The following is a 16,689-nucleotide window of genomic DNA, read 5'->3' on the forward strand; positions in this document are numbered from 1 at the left end:
AATAGCCTCAAAGTAGAGTCTGACTGCTCAGCTCCAGGAGAACAACCCAAGTTGCTGGGGATACGAGAGCAGAGAGTCACTGGCTTGCTGATCTTTGTGCTCATGGGCTGCTCTGTCTTCTTCACTTCCGTGTTAAAGGTGAGAGGAAAATGCAAACCACCCAACAACCGTGAGCTTGTTGGAGGTTACAGAAAAACAGTCCCCTCTCTGCAGGCCTGAGTAGTTAGTTGTGGAGCGGAGGAGGAGGAGGTGGTCCCAACCCTTGGGGCTTGACCAACGGTGGGAACCAGCCTCGGTTAGGTTTTGCAGCCCTTCAGGCCCCCATTTGGTGTGCTCGAGGCGAGCAAGCAACGCAACTGCTTGAATTTTTGGGTGTCTTTCAGGCCCACCCATGTTTATGGGTTACAGTTGAGCATATTCAGACGAGCACATCTGCTCTGTTTCAAACAGGCAGCCCTTTAGTGGCTGCAATTTGCTCCCCAAATGCCGCGGAGCAGCCGTTCCCAGGAGCTAAACACACTGAGGTCATCCCCGTGGGCTTCCTTGCACGTTCCTCCCACAAAGTAATCTCGTCTCTAGGCTAAAAGGAGGCCTGTGGCCTTTGCCTGTTGCCCCAAGAATAGGCAGAAGTGTTTCTTCTACCGCCAGAGAATGCGGCATAGGGTAGCACGGGTGAAATCGCCTATTTTCCTCCAACCTTTCTGGAAAATAGGATTATTCTGAGGAGAGGTAACTCCCAAGTTCAGCCTAAAGCAGAGCCTTAGCTCACTCGTGCGCACAAAATGGCAAAACAATGGTTAATATCTGACCCATCTCTAAGCCTGAATGGAAGCTGGAAAGCTTCAAGCAATTTTAGGCAGTGCCTGTGGAAGAGGGTGGTAATACTGAAAATGCAATACAGAAAAAGAAACGATTGCATTCTTTCTTTTTTTTTCTTCCCCCCCCCCCCCCCCCCCCCGTTTATACCAATGCCTGTGCTTTATGGCGTCTTTCTCTACATGGGTGTGTCATCGCTCAGAAGAATTCAGGTACGGACTCTTTTACAGCGTGCAGCATGTCGGCTCCCTGGTATTTTGTCTCTGTAGCAGCAGGGAAAAAAGCAGTGGCATGGGAAAAACTTCTCGCAGAGCAAGCAATGAAACTCTTTTGTGTAAGAAAGAGATTGGTGGAGGCACAGGAGGTAGATAGGGCTGGGAGGACCAGGCAAGTTCAGCGCTCTCTGTTGCAGGGTTTAGGGCAGGTCAGTGTTTGGTTACGTGAAAAGCGGGGGAATTTGGTGCAAAGGGAAGGCAGTTTCTACCACTGGTGGAAATCCTCGCGGGGGGATTCAGTGGGCCGAGAAATGCTAATAATGGAATGGCATGGAATAGTTGCCGTTTGGTGGGCAGCTCTCAGGGGCAAGCCGGTTGCTAGATGGAGCGAAGGGAAAATGGGTGCTGCTCCCAGGAGGAATGCGGTGGGATCCAGGAGTTCTGATGGCAAGCGAGATGCTGCAAAGTGCCTCCGCGTCTCGAGAGGGCCAGCAACTTGCCGCAGTCCCAAGGTGGCAACCTTTCCCTTTTATTTCGCAGTTCTTTGATCGCTTGAAGCTGTTTTGGATGCCAGCGAAACACCAGCCGGATTTCATCTACCTGCGGCACGTGCCCTTGCGAAAGGTGCATTTCTTCACGGCGATCCAGCTGACCTGCCTCGTCCTGCTCTGGACCATCAAGGTGTCCCGTGCCGCCATCATCTTTCCCATGATGGTAAGAGCTGCCACCGCTCGGCAGCGGGGTGTTTGCAGCGTTGTTGTGAGAGGTGGCATCGTCTCTGAGCTCACCGCATCTTCCCTCTTATTCGTGAAGGTTTTGGCTCTCGTATTTGTCCGGAAAGCGATGGATTTCTGCTTCTCAAAGCGAGAGCTCAGCTTTCTGGATGACCTTATGCCAGAAAGGAAGAAGAAGTTGGGCGATGCCAGAAATGAAGCTGGAGAAGAAGAAGAGGTAAGGCTTGCTGTGTCCTCGGGGCTGGACATCTCCGTGTGTCTGTGAGATTGCCTGTTTCTCTTACAGCTTGTCTGGAAATGTTGGGGGAAGATCAGCACTCAATCGAAATAGATCCCAATAGCCTGTAACTTTTGTAACCTTTGTTTCCTCAAGTAGCAGTGAGCTGAACGCTTGAATACAGGTGTAATTTTTAAAACGAGTCGTTTTTCACAAAGGTCATTATCATTATGATGATTATTATTAGATGCTGCTGCGGCTGCTGCTGCTGGCAAGACTTGCTCATAATCGTGTTTTGAACACACAGTCCCCCTGCCCCGAAATCTTTGGAGTGAACGGTTTCTCCCCTGCTGCACTAATACCTATAGCTGCCGAGGGGCAGAAGCGGAGGGCAGACTGCTAAGTTTGTGCTGGGCATTCAGCTTATCTCCACTTTGATCAAAGACAGAGAACGTGATTTGTCCCTTTTTTACATCAGGAGTCCAGGAGGGCCATGGAAGCTGCTGCTGCTGCAAGTTCAGTTCAGCTGAACGTGGGGAAGACCAGTAACGTGGATATCCCAAAGCAAAGCAGTGACGGGTAAAGCCCCACCAAGCGCCAGGACCCCCGGCAAGATTAGCTTGATGGTGTTTGGCAGAGTTTTCTCCACTTGCCTCTTTGTGGGGCATCCCACAGAAACCAGCAGGCAGCTTGGTGGGAAAATCGAATTCGGGGGCAGGGCTGCAGGAAGTGATTGCAAGGCTCTGACCGCAAGCAGAGTGGCTGCAGCACTCGCGTTTGATCCCCAGACCTTGCCTCATCAGTGCTTTTACGGTAGCTGGAGATCCTCATACTTAACACATGAGGAGTTGCAGGCGTGATCTGTACCAGCAGTGGCTTAGGAACCCGGACCGGGGCTAAGCCCCAGCAAGAGCCTTTGCACAGAGCTGTTGCTCTGCAGCTCCCGGGCTTGCCTCCCAAAACTCCTCATCCAGCAAAACCTCCCACACTTATGCAGAGCTTTGATTCTCGGGGCTCCGCTGTTCCTCTTGCTGATGCTAATGCCCTTGGTGGCATCAGTTCCCATAATCACGGATTGCTATGTAAAATATTTATTGCAGGACTGATCCTTCTGAGATTGTTATCCTGGATGAAATGTCACAAATGACCGTATGGAAGGCTCTCACTTTGAAGACAGAAACCCTTTGAATCCAGGGAGGAAAGAGGTAAAGGATTGCACGTGAACGTGACCGTGCTCCTCTGCAAGCGACGGCGCACACCTACGCTTTTCCCACGCTTTGGCCGGCAAGGCTGAGCAAACGGCCTGTCCCTGGGAACAGGCAGTGAGGACCGTGGCATGCAAACCAACTCCTCTCTGCTGGGGTGGTCCCCCAAACAGGGCTGAATCAGCAGCAGCTGGCAGGTCTTCCACTGATGATGCTCTCCCTCTTTTTCTCTTCCCTTCGCCTTTCCCCACTCCCGCTTTTCACGTTTAGGAATCTTGACTTTGAAGGAGAGGAGTGAGAGCGTGACTCGGGGATGTGCCAACGCAGACAGAGGGAGAAGGCGCTTTGTTTCAGTTGGAGGATTCCCATTAAAGCCATGCAGATGTTTTCAGTTATCCTTGGTGTGCTTCAGGCATTCAGTATCTCTAGACCAGCAAGCTGAGGTGAATGTCACAGTCAAGGGGAGTTTGGTGGTGTTCAGTCTGTGTGCGTACGTGCGTGTGGGGGTGTGGGTTTGTAGTGGTAGAGGGACTGCTATGGCTTTATCATTCAGTGCTCTTCTTTTAATACCTAATTCCTCCTCTTTTTTTTTCTCTTTTTTTCAAATGTAAACAGAGAATGTCCAAAATAATTTTCTGTTATATTTGATGCATTCTCCACTTTCTTCTTGATCACGACAGGGTTTTTGGTCTGGTTTGGGGTCCTGGCTTTAATTCACTCTTATGTCTCTTACTGGTACGAGAGGGATGCCCTCTGTGGCAGGGCAGCATAGAGAGCATCCGAGCAGTTGGCCTAAGGTGAAAGAAAAGCATTTGCTCCCTGCGCTCCAGTTTTACCTCTCTTGGTTGGTTTGGGTTTGCGTTTGTTTTTTTTGCTTTGGCTCTGCCATCAGCCTGGGAGCTGCAAAATGCAGAACTGCCACCTTCTTGTCCCCTGGCTGTAAACTGCATCTAAGGGAGCACTTCAGGTATTTGATTTTGCATACACCGTATGGTCACAGGAGCGGCCAGATGAGACCTGGGGCTCTGTGTCCCTGGGCTGCTCCCTCTGTTGTTTCTCCACTTTCCTTCTGTATTGGATCTGGCTGAGTTGGAGTTCCTTTACCCCACAGCAGCCCTCGTAGTGCTGTGCTCTGTACTGGTAGCTAGAAAGCTGTTGATAACACAGCAGTGTTTTGGCCATGGCAGACAGCCAGAGCACACCCAGACACCCAGACATCCAGGCGTCTTCCACGTGGAGGCCACTTCCCACCTCGGCTGGCCAACGCAACGCGCTGCCTACCTTCTTCAAGGACGTCAGCCGTTTGATGCTGACGAAGCCCATCTTGTTCTTCTGGACATGTTTCAGGAGGAAAGCATCCTTGGCCAGGTTCTTGTCAGAGAGGTGGAATTCCACCCTGGACACAACCCTCCTGGCCAGCTGCCGGTCAGGGACGGGGTAGTTGTAGTCCAAGAGATCAGCCCCCAGAACATCGCTCGCATCGCAGAAGCTCCCGGCAAAGCAGGGACACGGGTGTGACTTGGTGGCCTTTGGGATGTGCAGCACTGCCCGGTCCCAGCCACAGCGGTGCAGATGGCAGAGTCTTGAGGAGCGGGGTGGCTCAGCTGCGCTCTGAAATGAAACGGAGTTTTATGCTTTTAGAAGCGCGCTTGCCTTCACGCCCCCAGCATCGGTCCCTGCCACAAGTTACGCAGCACATGGCCTTGCACAATCTTGCAGCCAGAGGTGCCTCACGAACAGAGCGCAATCTCTTTGATTACCAGGATACAGGCCAGGAGAGATCTTTGGCCTCCGGTTCACGGCAGTTGTCCCGACTCCCCCAGGCCACACACTGTTCACACAGCGGGAGCGAGAGGCCTGTGTCCTTGGTACCCTTGGGGTGTCCTTGCTAGCGCCGAATCCTCCAAGCACAAGGAGGGGATGTACTAACCCCATCCCTGGGATCCCGTAGAGCGCAAACAGCCCCAGCGCCCCGACACCGGACGTTGGGCAGAATCCAGTCCTTTTCTGGGAGCACGCGGCGGCGGGTACCGTCTCCTCCGGGGTGTCACGCACCCAGGGAAAGGGCCGCCCCCTCCCAGGGGGATCCAGAGCTGCTGCTTTTCCCAGCAGGAGACTGAAAGACCTGACAGCACTACTGGAGCGAGGGCTGGGGGAAAGCGTGCCACCGAGCGACACCGCGTGACCTTCCTTCGCGCCCTCGAGGTCCTTTTTCCTATTTCTGCCTCGCTCCGGTCAACGCAGCGAACAGAAGCGTGGGCAATGGTCACAAACGCATTTGCCATCTGGCGCAAGGAGGCTGTGGCTGCAGCTTGGTCCCCGCTTGGCTCGGCTGAATCAACTTGTTCTTCTTCCCCCACCGGAAAAATACTGTTGAAAGCAAAGAGCATTTGCACCCGCAGACCCCGAGAGCCGCCTGTAGGCCCCGGGGGCACCCCAGCCTCCCTTAACCCTTTCCCTTCCCAGGAGGAGCTGGGGAGGCTCTTGGGGGTGGGGCGGAACACAGGGAGCCCCCGCATTCCTTCCGGGGAGACGCCAAAGAGTCCTTGGCAGCCAACAGCCAGAAGGGACCATGGCACGGCCACCAACGCAGCTCCCACTGCCTGGGCCCTGGGGCCCCCCAGCGCCCCAGCTTTTCCAGCCATTCGTGCTCCCCAAAACCTTCTACCCTTGAGGTAGGGACCGACCCCAACCCCTGCAGCCCAGGGATGCTCTTGGAGGACAAGAGCAGAGGTGACCGCCGGCCATCGCTCCTGTCTCATTCTCTCAGGCTCAGCCAACCTATGCCGCCTGCCCGCATGGGAGCAGCCCTTCCCTGCAGCCCGGCCCCCCCAGGCACCACCAGCAGGTATGGCACCCCAGTCTGCTCTGGCCCCTTCGCCATCCCCATCACACCCGTTCCCCCGGCACTTTTCGCAGGGGGGTTCAGCAAGCCCCGGTGAGCATCCTTGCCCTCGCCCGGGCGGCGCGTGCCCAGTAAAGCCCATCTGCAGAGAATTCCCCAAATATTTGGGGCCACCTCTCCCCTTTCACCTCCTAGATGCGAGTCTCCTCCCCGATTTGCAACCCCGTCCCACCGGCACAGTGGCTCACCCCGTGGGGATCACCCCGGCCACAAGCTCCCCCCACCCCTGGCCCAGAGCTGGGGGATGTTGGCCATCGGGGCCGGCTCGGCAGGTGCCCCTGGACAGTTCCCCCGGCCCAGCACGGCTCCCCCTCACCCACACAGGTCTGCAGAGGGCTCCATGTGGCTGCCTCTTCGACCCCCGGGTCTTCCGCATCCAGTGGACAACCACCGACCTGCCTCCACCGGCCAGCGCCACGCTTGGCCAAGGCGCCGCTTCTCTGCTGGGTGCTGCCCTGTGGGGTCCCGGGGGCTGCGGGGCCCCCCAGGGCCAACCACGATACCTCACACCCTACAAAAACCAGAGGAGTGGGGTGGCCCCAGACACTCTGGAGCTGCCAGTGTCCATCCCTGGCTACCAGCACAGCGAGGGGCAGCTGGCACAGATCAACATTCCCAGCACGGCCACCCCTGTGGGGGCACCCCCGGGCAGCAATGTCCACACCAGCCCCTGCGCTGCCACCAACAACGAAGGCCTTGGGGACACTGTAGGCGACCTTGCAGTGTCCGAGGAGATGCTCCTGGAAGAGGCCCTAAGGCTCTTCGGTTGCGCCCTGGATAGAGTGGGGGTCAGCCAGGATGCTCCCAGCAGAGGCTCCGTGCCCGAGGATGCTGCTGGCACCAGCACAGACACCCCCGACCGCGACTTCAGCTCGCTCTCGCTGCCTGAGGAGATGCTCACCCCCGACTACTGCATCCCCAAGCTCAGCGACGCCACGCTGAGCCTCAAAATAGTCAACGGCGGCGGGATGGAGCCCCAGGAGCCGTGGCAGGATGCGGGGATGGACCTGCCACCATCCCCACCTGCCGCGGCCGGCAAGCGGAGGAAGAGGCAGGTGCAGAGCTCCTTGCCCATGGCACCCAGCAAGCGCAGGGCTCTGGCAGCCAACGTGAGGGTGTGTGTGTGTGGGGGGGATTAGACAGGGGTGAGAGGGATGGAGATGGGGGCAGTGGGGGGGGTGGGAGAGGAGGGGTGGGGTATATGGCAGGGGGGGTGGGCGGGGGTGGCTAGGGAGGGGTTAGACCAGCTTGGATGGGACCTTTTCTCTTGTCTTTTTAATTAAAAGCTGTTTCTCTAGAACCGATCGGTGCCTATGTGGGAGGGGGAGGGAGCACAGGGGGCACCAAGAAACAGCCCCCAGGAGGTGCAAAAGCCCCACTGAGCCCCAAATCCGAGCCAGCAAGCCACGAGGGGAACCCAGCCACCCCCAGGGCCCAGTCACCACCAGCGGGGCAGGCGATGGGGGGTGGGGGGACGGGAACGGGAACAACTTCCCTGTCCCCTTCCCCAGGGGCAGCAGCCCTTTGGTGGGGAAGCCAGGACAGACAGGTCCCTGCAGGACTCACGGACACGGCCCCACGCAGAAAGCAGCACAGAGCCCCTGCGACAACAACAGACCTTGGGGGCCGGGGGGGACACGGGCACACACGACAACAAGGGCTGCAAGACCTTCGTCTTGAACACCACCAGGGTCCCCTCCAGCAGGGACAGGGCTCGGTGCACAGCCCTTCAAAGCCTCAAGACCATCACGGCCTTCCTCGGGTCCCACTGACCTCAGCCCCCAAGAGCCCAGCTTTGCCTCACTGACACAGCAACATAACCCCAAATCACCCTAAGAATGGCGAGGGAGGGAGCTGCAGGCCAGGCAGGGACCCTCCTCCGCTTGTCTGGCTGCACCTTGGGCAGCTGCAAGACCAGCAAGGGGGGAGAAAAAATCAGAAGGAAAAAAAAAAAAAAAATCACTGCACCGGCCAGAAAGTGCCTGAAAACTTCATCCCTCTTCATTGCCCATTTCCCATGCAAGCTCCACAACCTGGGAGCAATGCAGCCAATAGAACCTTCGAGAAGCAGACACACAGCCTGCTGCAGCTGGCCCTGCTCGAGCAGCCGAGGTGGGCTGGATGATCTCTAGAGGTCTCTTTCAGCATCCATTCTGTGCTGCTGTGACTCTGTCTCTATCATGGTTTAAGCTATAAAAATGAGAGCTATAAAAATGGAACGCTGTGTTAAGAGCACAAGGCTCTGCTAGCAACGACCTTGCTGTGGCTCCTTGCTGTGCTGGGCCCAACCGCGTTTTTAAGAGTAGATTCTTAGTGTGAGCAAAAGTGTGATTATTTTATTTTGTAATTTATGTAAATAAAGTGGGTTTCGTTTGGTTTTTTTTTTAAATAAGACTCTTCCAGAGCTCAGGTCAGGCTGAACCTGAGGGAAAGGGGCAGACCCTCGCAGAGGGCAGAGCCACATCACGATAGGGGGGCCAGCAGGATCAGGGGGCCATGCGACACCCCCTGCTCACGTCCTGCCGGCTCCAGGAAGATGGTTGCACAAAGGACTCGGGGCGCAGCTCCAGGGACAGGGGTTTGGTGACCTGGCTCCACCGCCTCTGGGGCCAGGGGCTAGGAGCTGTCGGGGGCTTCAGGGCTGTCAGGGGCTTCGGGACTGGGGGCTGCAGCCCTCTGCTTCAGAGGGACGATGCAGATGCTGTTCTTGGCCTCTTTGACTCTCCACCACGAGCCAAGCCTGCAGATGAGAGAGATGGGGGCTACCCTCCGCCAAGCCCTTGGAGGAGCAGGGGGGGGCTGTGCCCCTGGGCAGCACCAGGGAGGGGGGACAGTACCAGTGCTGCTGTCCAAGGCCAGCCACCAGGAAGTCACCGGCTGCAGAGAACTTGAGGCTGTTAACAAAACCCACCTGGAGGGGACAGGGCAGGGTGAGGGGCTCTGGCAGCCTCCTCCTGCCGCCCAGGGAGGGGAGCCCCCGCCCAGAGATGCCCCAAGCCCAGCTCCAATCCCCCACCTCCCCATCCATACCAACGGGATGTCCCAGAGGGGCTCCAGCTTCCGAAATCCCTCACCGCACTTCCAGAGCTTCACGCTGGCGCTGTGGGAGCCTGGGGCAGAGAGAGAAGACTGCCATGCACTCCCACCCAGGTAAGGGAGCAGGACGCCCCCCTCTCCACACCCCCACTCCAAAGCAGCTGCCACACACCTGTAGCCAGGAGGTCCCTGTTGCGCAGGGCGGCCACTGCTGAGATCCAGTATGGCTGCTGCAGGCCCTGGGCATCCTGCATGCCATGTGCCTGCCGGGCCAGTGCCAGCGGCTTCTTTTTCGTTAGCCCCCACAGGGCTAGGGACCTGCCAGGGAGGGAAGGGGCGAGGGGGCCGAGGGGGGCACCGCCTGCGCACCCCAGGCACCACCCCGGCCCTGTGCTCACCCGTCATCGGCGCCTGACACCATGTGCTCCTCACTGATGAGCTGGATACAATCGATGGAGCCCCTGTGAAGAGAAGGGGCAACTGCCATCAGTTATGAGCATGCTTTGGGATCCTATTTAGGAGACAAGGGCTCACCAGGGCATCAGCATCCCCACAGTGCCGGCAGGCTCCTAGTGATGCTTGGCACCTGCACACCGCTGCCCCAGCCTGACCCCCCTGCCTGCAGCCCCCTCTCCCGCCCCAGACCTACTGGTGCCCATAAAACACAAGCTGCGACTCCTCCGGGATCTTCCAGAGCCGCACGGTACCGTCCCGGCCCCCTGCCGTCACACAGCACTCCCGGCTCAGGCTGTCCAGCCCCGTGATGACATCCTGGTGCCCGAACCTGGAGAAGGAGATGGCAAAGTGCTGTGGCAAGCAGGGCCCTCTGCTACCACAACTCCCCCGGGCCTGCTGGCTCTTGTGACTTCTGACATCCCCAGGCAGGAGTGGCTGCGCAGCTTGCGGTGCGGGCAGGAGGCAGAGCTGCCCTTCCTGCTGGGGACGTGGAGGGGAGGATGCTGCTGGAGTCAGAGCATTGGTGGCTTTGTAGCTCCCGAGCTCGGCCACGTCAGCCCAAAGCAGCACAGGATCCTTGGACGGTGGGAGGCAGAAAAAGGGATTCGCCCCGGCGTGGCCCCGCAGAGGGGAGGGAAGGCTTCAGTTTCAACTTTGGCTTCAGCTTTGGCGTGGCCTTCTCCTTCCCTCTGTTTCAACAGCCCAGCAGAGCAGCTGGTGCTTTGTGGCAAAGATGAAGCGCGTGGACAGGCGTTGTCCTAGACCACTGGAAAGAGTGGCTGTCCTGCCACTCTCCGGAGGCTGCCGGGTCCTCCTCCAGCTGAGGTGTCTCCTTTCCTGTTAGACCTCAGGAAGAGGAGATACCCCAGCCTGCAGAGCATCCTAGGGCTGGGGCTCCAGCGTTGTCTCTGCCTGAGCAGAGTCCTCGCTGGGGACTGAGTGTGACCTCATCCGTGCCCTCGTCATCTGTAAACTCAGCCGTGGTAGGTTAAACCTCGACTTCAGCCTTCCTCGTCCCAGGATGAGGAGTGTCTGAGTTGCCAGGGAGGAGACCAAGGGGCTGGTGTCTTTGCTTGGGCCTTGAAGGACTGTGGGGACAAAGCAGCAGAGGTGAGGTGACAGCCCCATATCCCTTCCAGGCAGGGCACATTGCACCTCATGATTCCCAGGGCCAGGAGGGAACCAGGGGGCAGATGGCTCAGCTGGAAGCTGCTGGTTAGGAATACGCCCCTCCCGAAACACCCCTCTTCCCACAGATGTGCTGGGAGCAGAGCCCCCCTTGCCCAGGCTGGGGGGGGAGCTCCATGCCAAGGTCCTTCCTCCTCCCCGCTGCCCTCACTCACTCTCTCTGATGTACTTGTGCTCGTTCTCGTTGCTCATCCACATCCCGTCCAAGGAGTCCTGGGGGGACACAGCATGCCAGGGACCCACTGGCCATCAGGGACCCACCAGCCAGCCTGTCTGGCCACACAGTTCCCTGGGGAGGGCTGACCCCAGGGTGCAGCATCGGGGAGGGGATGGATGAGCCTCCTGCCAGCCCTACCTGTGCAGGCAGGAGTGGGAGAGAGTGAAGGGGTGCCCCACAGGTCCTGCACTGGGACACAGGGACCCTGGGAGAGAAAGGGACCCTGGGGCTAGGGGCTCACCGATGAACCTGACAGCCTCCAGCCGCAGGGACTCCTGCGGGCTCCGCAGGTAGGTCTGGCTCTTCCACAGGTAGTACGTGGCCCTGCTCCTCTTCCTGGCCAGCTGGAGAGAAGGGCGCAGAGTTGGCACAGAGATGGCCCCCCCGTTGGGCCATCCCTCCACCAAGGACCACCCTTCTTCTCCCCAGCAGGACATTCCCAGCTCTCCGCTCTCCGCATTGGGGTTCGGAGGGAGCAGAGGGCTCCCAGGCAATGCTAGGGTGCCATCCTGGTGGCGGGGTCCCCTTTGGGACCCCGGAGGTGAGGACAGCCTGGAGCAGAGCCTGTTCCAGGAGGGTGCATGCAGCTGTGGGGACACTGCCCTTGGTCCCCTCTGCTGGGCACGGGCAGGGCTTACCCAGGGCAGATCCCAGGGGTGTTCGGGCTATGCTTACCAAGCACTCGCAGATCCTCCATGCCTGCGCCGTCTCGGCCGGTCGCACCAGCTGCCTCCACTTCAGGAACTGGCCAGCGCTGCGGAGGGCTTCCTGGGAGGCCTGGTGAGCAGCACAGATGCTACCACCACCATGGGGGGCACAGGACCCTGTGTCCTCCCTCCTGGTGGGGCTCAGAGCCTGTCCTGGCCCATGCAGGGAAGACGCACCAGCTGGGGACTGATGCTGCCAGCAGGTTCAGCACCCCAGGGGAAGAGGAGGGCAGCCACCCTCTCTGGCTGGAAGCCTGTCGGGGCTTCAGCGTTTCAGCTTTGGTGGCCCCAGGCTGCTGCGGAGCCGTAGTCCAGTCTCTGGGGCTGCAGGGACCCATGCCAGGGGCTGTGTGGAGGGAGCTGGGTGGGAAAGGGACCCACCTCCCCATCCACCAGGCAGCAGGAGGAAAAAGGCAGCAGTGGGCAGGGAGGGGGGCTCTGCCTGTTCCTAGGGACTCAACAAGCTAGACCTCACAGTGCAGTGTCAGCATTGCCCTCCCCAAAGGACCAGTCAGGTTGGGAATCCCACCTTGGCCACACTCTCGTCCTGGTCATGCAGGTGAAAGAGCAGCGGCAGCAGGCTGTCCCACACCACCTTCTTCATCTTCTTCTTTTCAGCACCCACCACGAGCCCCATTGCAATTTGGAAGAGATGGATGGAGAGCTCCCGCACCGTGTCCAGCTCCTGGGGGAAGAGGGGAGGAGGACCTCAGCCACAAGCCCATGGCAAGCAAGGGGCTGACATGGAGACAGACATCCCCAAAATGGCTGCAGGCAGCCCTGCTGCAAAAGGCAGCGAGCTGCGGCAGGCAGATGGTCTGCCCAGGGAGACTGGGGTCTCCGGGGCTGAGGGCCAGAGAGGGAAGCCCTGCAGAAGGCTGGAGGATGCTGCCAGAGCAGGGTGTGCATTGGTGGGGCTCAGCACGCCTGCTGCCATCCTGCCACCACTGTCCCCCGCTGCGGCAGGGAGGCCGAGCCGGAGTGAGTCCTTGGTGGGGGGTTTGTGACACAGCACGGAGCCACCAAGGGCAGCAATGGGGTCTGGGGACTGCAGGGCAAAGCATCCCCCTGCAGAGCACAGGGGCTGCAGTGGGAGGCGTGAATGGAGGTGCCCAGGAAGGGGGACATGGGGCTCTCCCCCAGCCTTACATTGTTGAAAAGCAGCAGGAGCTTTCCAGCCAGTGCCAGGGCAGTGAGGCTGAGTCTCTTCCCCTCCAGCAGCCAGAGCATGTTGCCAAGCACGGGCAGGGCCGCGGCGCTGGCATCACTGTCATCATCCAGCAGCTGGTCCATAACGTACGGCAGCAGGATAAGGGCTTTCCTTTCCTGTGTGAGACATGCCACCTCCTTTTTGTAAAGGAGCCACCGATCACAGGGGTGAAAACCCTCTCCACGAACACCGGCCTCCCCACTGGGTTCTCTGCAGGCAGTGCAGGTTACGAGGGCAAGGTCCCGGCAGACAGGGCTCACCAGCATGCCCATGGGAAGAGCAGGGCACACAGGGGGAGGACAGACAGCACTGGCTCCTTGCTAGCCCTTCGGCTGCCCCCTTCTCCACCAGACCCCCCTGGATAGGCTGGTGGGTGACTGGCGCTGCCTGGAAAGCTGCCCAAGCTGCCAGCAGCCCCTGCCATGGCTGCTGTGTTTCACCCTGGGGCTCAACACCTCACGGCCAGGCCCTGCAGACCCCACGCTCAGGCCGGTTGCTCTGCCGCCAGCATCCCTGCTGGGACGTGCTGGCAGTGGGAGCCCGTTCCCGTCAGCACTGCTGCTTCTCTCCTTGGCATGGCACAGCCATGGGGCAGAGGGCCGGGGAGGCAGGAGAGCTGGCAGCAGCCAGCACAGCCCACAATGCCCAGGAAAGCCTGAGCTGCCACGTTACCCACTGTTCCACCCTGGGCTGCTGTCCCGGCTGCCCCCTACTCACTGTGTCAGGCCTCTCGGTGAGCCTGAGGATGGCCCTGAGCACCAGGCTGGGCATCCCCAGGCACTGGCTCTGCAGATAAATGGGGAAGATTTCCAGGGCACGGACCAGCTCTTCACTGATGTTGGTAAAGTCCAGCATCTGAAACACAGGCAGTGGGAGCTGCTGAGGTGTGGTGCTGGCTCCAACCATCAGCTCAGGACAAGGACGCAGGGCAAGACCAAGCCCAGACAGAGAGAGGCAGCAGGGATTGCAGAGAGTCCCCGTGCCCCACACCACAGCACATTGCTTGCTCATCTGCTCCTCCATGGTACCAACCAGAGCCCACCCACTGCCCCAGCTTTCCCCACAGTGGTGGGCATGGGAGAACCGAGCATCGGGGGGAGCTTGGAGTGGTGCCATCAGGCTCACCTCAATGAAGAAGACCATAGCGACCATCTGCCAGGTGGGGTCCTCTGTCCGGAGGAGCTCTACCAGATGGCAGAAGATGGCGGAGCGCAGGCGCCTTGGCATCTTCATCATCTCCCTGACGGGGAAGGAGGCACTGTCAGGCCTGAGCCAGGCAGGCACATCTTTTGGGGGTTTGCACCAGCCTGGACATCGCCAGTCTGTACCACTTTCTCCAAGTAATGGGGACCCCACTGCCATCAGCCCCAAGGGAGGGGGTGGCATGGGGTACCCTGTCCCCAAGGAGCAGGGAGAAGGGGCTCTCACCTGGCGATAATGCGCACTCCCATGAGGTGGGTCTGGGAGCTGAGCAGGGTGTCCCAGCCACCCTGCGCCTCGATGGCCAGTACCTGGCTCTCAAAGCCCATGCTGCAGAGCAGCACTTTCATGGACTGCACCGCAGACCTGCACAAGGAGAAATGCTTAGCTCCCACCCTGGCTTGGCTCCGGGTGGTTGGCAGGGATGAGAGGAAAGGGATGGAGCACCTGATGGGAGTGAGCTGATCCTGTCGGTGCTCCGTCCAGAAGATGTGCACTTCCTGCAGCGTCAGCTCCGTGGTGAATGACGCTTGGAAAAGCAGCGCCAGGAAAAGCTGGGGGAAAATTGCCTCCACCTGCCAGAGGCAGACAGACTGCAGGAGGATCTCGCTTATCGCCCTGGTTGCCTGCAGAAGACACCCGGACGCTGAGATGTCCCCTCATCCCTGGGGAGGTCAAGCCTTGGGGCAGGCAGGGAAGGGGAGCAGGGGCCCCGGACAGCTGAGATCAGCCCCGGAGGTCAGCAAGGCTTCGTCCAGCAACTCACAGCCAGGGAGAGGATGCGTGGGTTGTCCTTGGTGGAGGTGGAGGTCTTGCGCAGTGACTGGTTCACCAGCAAGCTGAGCAGCTCCCTCAGCACCTTGTCCGCAGCCCGGACGTCAGACATCATCGCCCTCCACATGGCCCTGGCGACACTGCAGGGACACGGGGCTCTGTCAGCAGGGACACCCCAGAGGATGGCCGGGCTGAAATCCCTCGGGAGGGTCTTGGGGCCCCTCTCCTAGTGTGAGAGGAGCCCCCAAAGGCTGGTGGTCCCCTTACCGGGTGCACGTCGGGGAGCACTGCAGCAGGCTGGCCACCAACTCCCTGGGGTGTTTGCGCACAAGCACCACCAGGGCCCTGTCCAGGCTTTTGCGGGCTACCACCGCCCTGACGGAGGGCCGGCTTCTGTAGATGGCCCACACGACGTTCAGCACCTGGAGGAGAGACACGGGTGGGAGTGGGGATGTCAGCATGGTGAGCGCGGCCATTTCCCCAGCTCCTACTGGGAGCTGCTTCCGTTCCTAGTGCGGTATGCCAGCTCGAGACGGCGTCAGTGCTAGCCAGGCACAGAGCCAGGGGAGGAACAGTCCCCCAGTGGGCTGGAGCATCAGCTGTGCCACCCATGGGCTATTCACCTGCCCCGGCTGGAAGGCACGGTCCGCCACAAGGACATCCACCATGTGGGCAGCCAGCCTGATGCTGTAGGCGCTTGGGTGTCTCAAGCTCTTGATAGCCATGAGGATGATGTCTGCCTGGTCGGAGGACTGGAGGTATTTTGTGAACATCTGCAGGATGAAGGAGAGGAGGGGAGATTTGTTGCCTCACCCAGAGCATCACCCAGAGCATCTTGACTGTGCAGTGAGAGCGGGGCACGGAGCCAGGCTGCGCTGGGGAGGAGACTGATGGTGGGCATCAGGGTCCCGCAGGGGATTGAAGCTCCCTGAGGGCCTTTGCCTAGCCCCTGCTCAGGAACAGCATGAGCCCCTGTCATCCCCACGCATCGGGTGTCCCTTCACTCACACTGAGCCAAAGGCACTTCTTACCAAGAAGATTTTGCGGGTGTGGCTGATTTTCAAAAGCTGCCAGGGCTTCATTGCTTGCCAGTCCTCCTGGAGCTGCAGCTGCTCTGTGCCATGCAGCCAGGGCCACCTGCCTGGGGGGGAGCAAAAACGGGGTGCTTAGAGAGAGGGTGCAGAAGTGGAAGTGCAGTCTGAGAGCATTGGGCAGAAAAGTTGCTGGCAAAGAAAAAGGGCACCAGACAGGTCCAGGGAGCAGGTACCCAGGGAGGGTCCAGGGCTATTGTGAGTGGGGGCAAGGCAAAATGACTTTTCAGACTGCAGGCAGGCAGGCAGGTTGGATAAGGCTTTCTCTCGTCAAGGAGAGTGGCCCCTGACTGCCCATGCCTGGGGGATCCAGCCCGACACAGCTTGTCTTACTTCTCTGCTGCAGGACAAACGTGTGCAGGTGATAGAGAGCTTCTGCAGCCTCAGGACGCATCCCCTTGTCCTTGCAGGTGCAACAGAGGGTGAGGTGCCCCACCAGCTTCCCCAGCATTACAAACTGATGCGTCTTGGAGCACTGATGCCTGCGGACTGTGGCTTGGGCAAAGCAGGGGCAGACCTGGGGGAAGAGAGGCAGTGTGAGCACAACGGGAGCCCCAGCTGCTCCCAGAGCAGCTAGGCAGCAGCCAAGAGCAGGCAGGGCTGCCGGACCCAGGTTCCTGCCTGTGCCCGGGGCAGCCCTGCCCTGCCCTGCCCTGCCCTGGGAGAGAGCATCGACAGGACAGGGGCAGGGCAAAGACCCCTGCTCCCGACCTGCTGG

General features: G+C 59.5%; 1 long non-coding RNA gene across 1 annotated transcript; it reads left to right on the forward strand.

The window, feature by feature from the left end:
* Nucleotides 1-1,954: 1,954 nt before the first annotated feature.
* LOC126037304 (uncharacterized) lies at nt 1,955-3,536 on the forward strand. Its single transcript, XR_007505598.1, has 4 exons — nt 1,955-1,982; nt 2,461-2,561; nt 3,083-3,187; nt 3,458-3,536. It is a non-coding gene; the product is annotated as an uncharacterized LOC126037304 (long non-coding RNA).
* Nucleotides 3,537-16,689: the final 13,153 nt, after the last annotated feature.

The sequence above is a fragment of the Accipiter gentilis genome, unplaced genomic scaffold (assembly GCF_929443795.1).
Source record: "Accipiter gentilis unplaced genomic scaffold, bAccGen1.1, whole genome shotgun sequence".
Lineage (NCBI taxonomy): Eukaryota > Metazoa > Chordata > Aves > Accipitriformes > Accipitridae > Astur > Astur gentilis.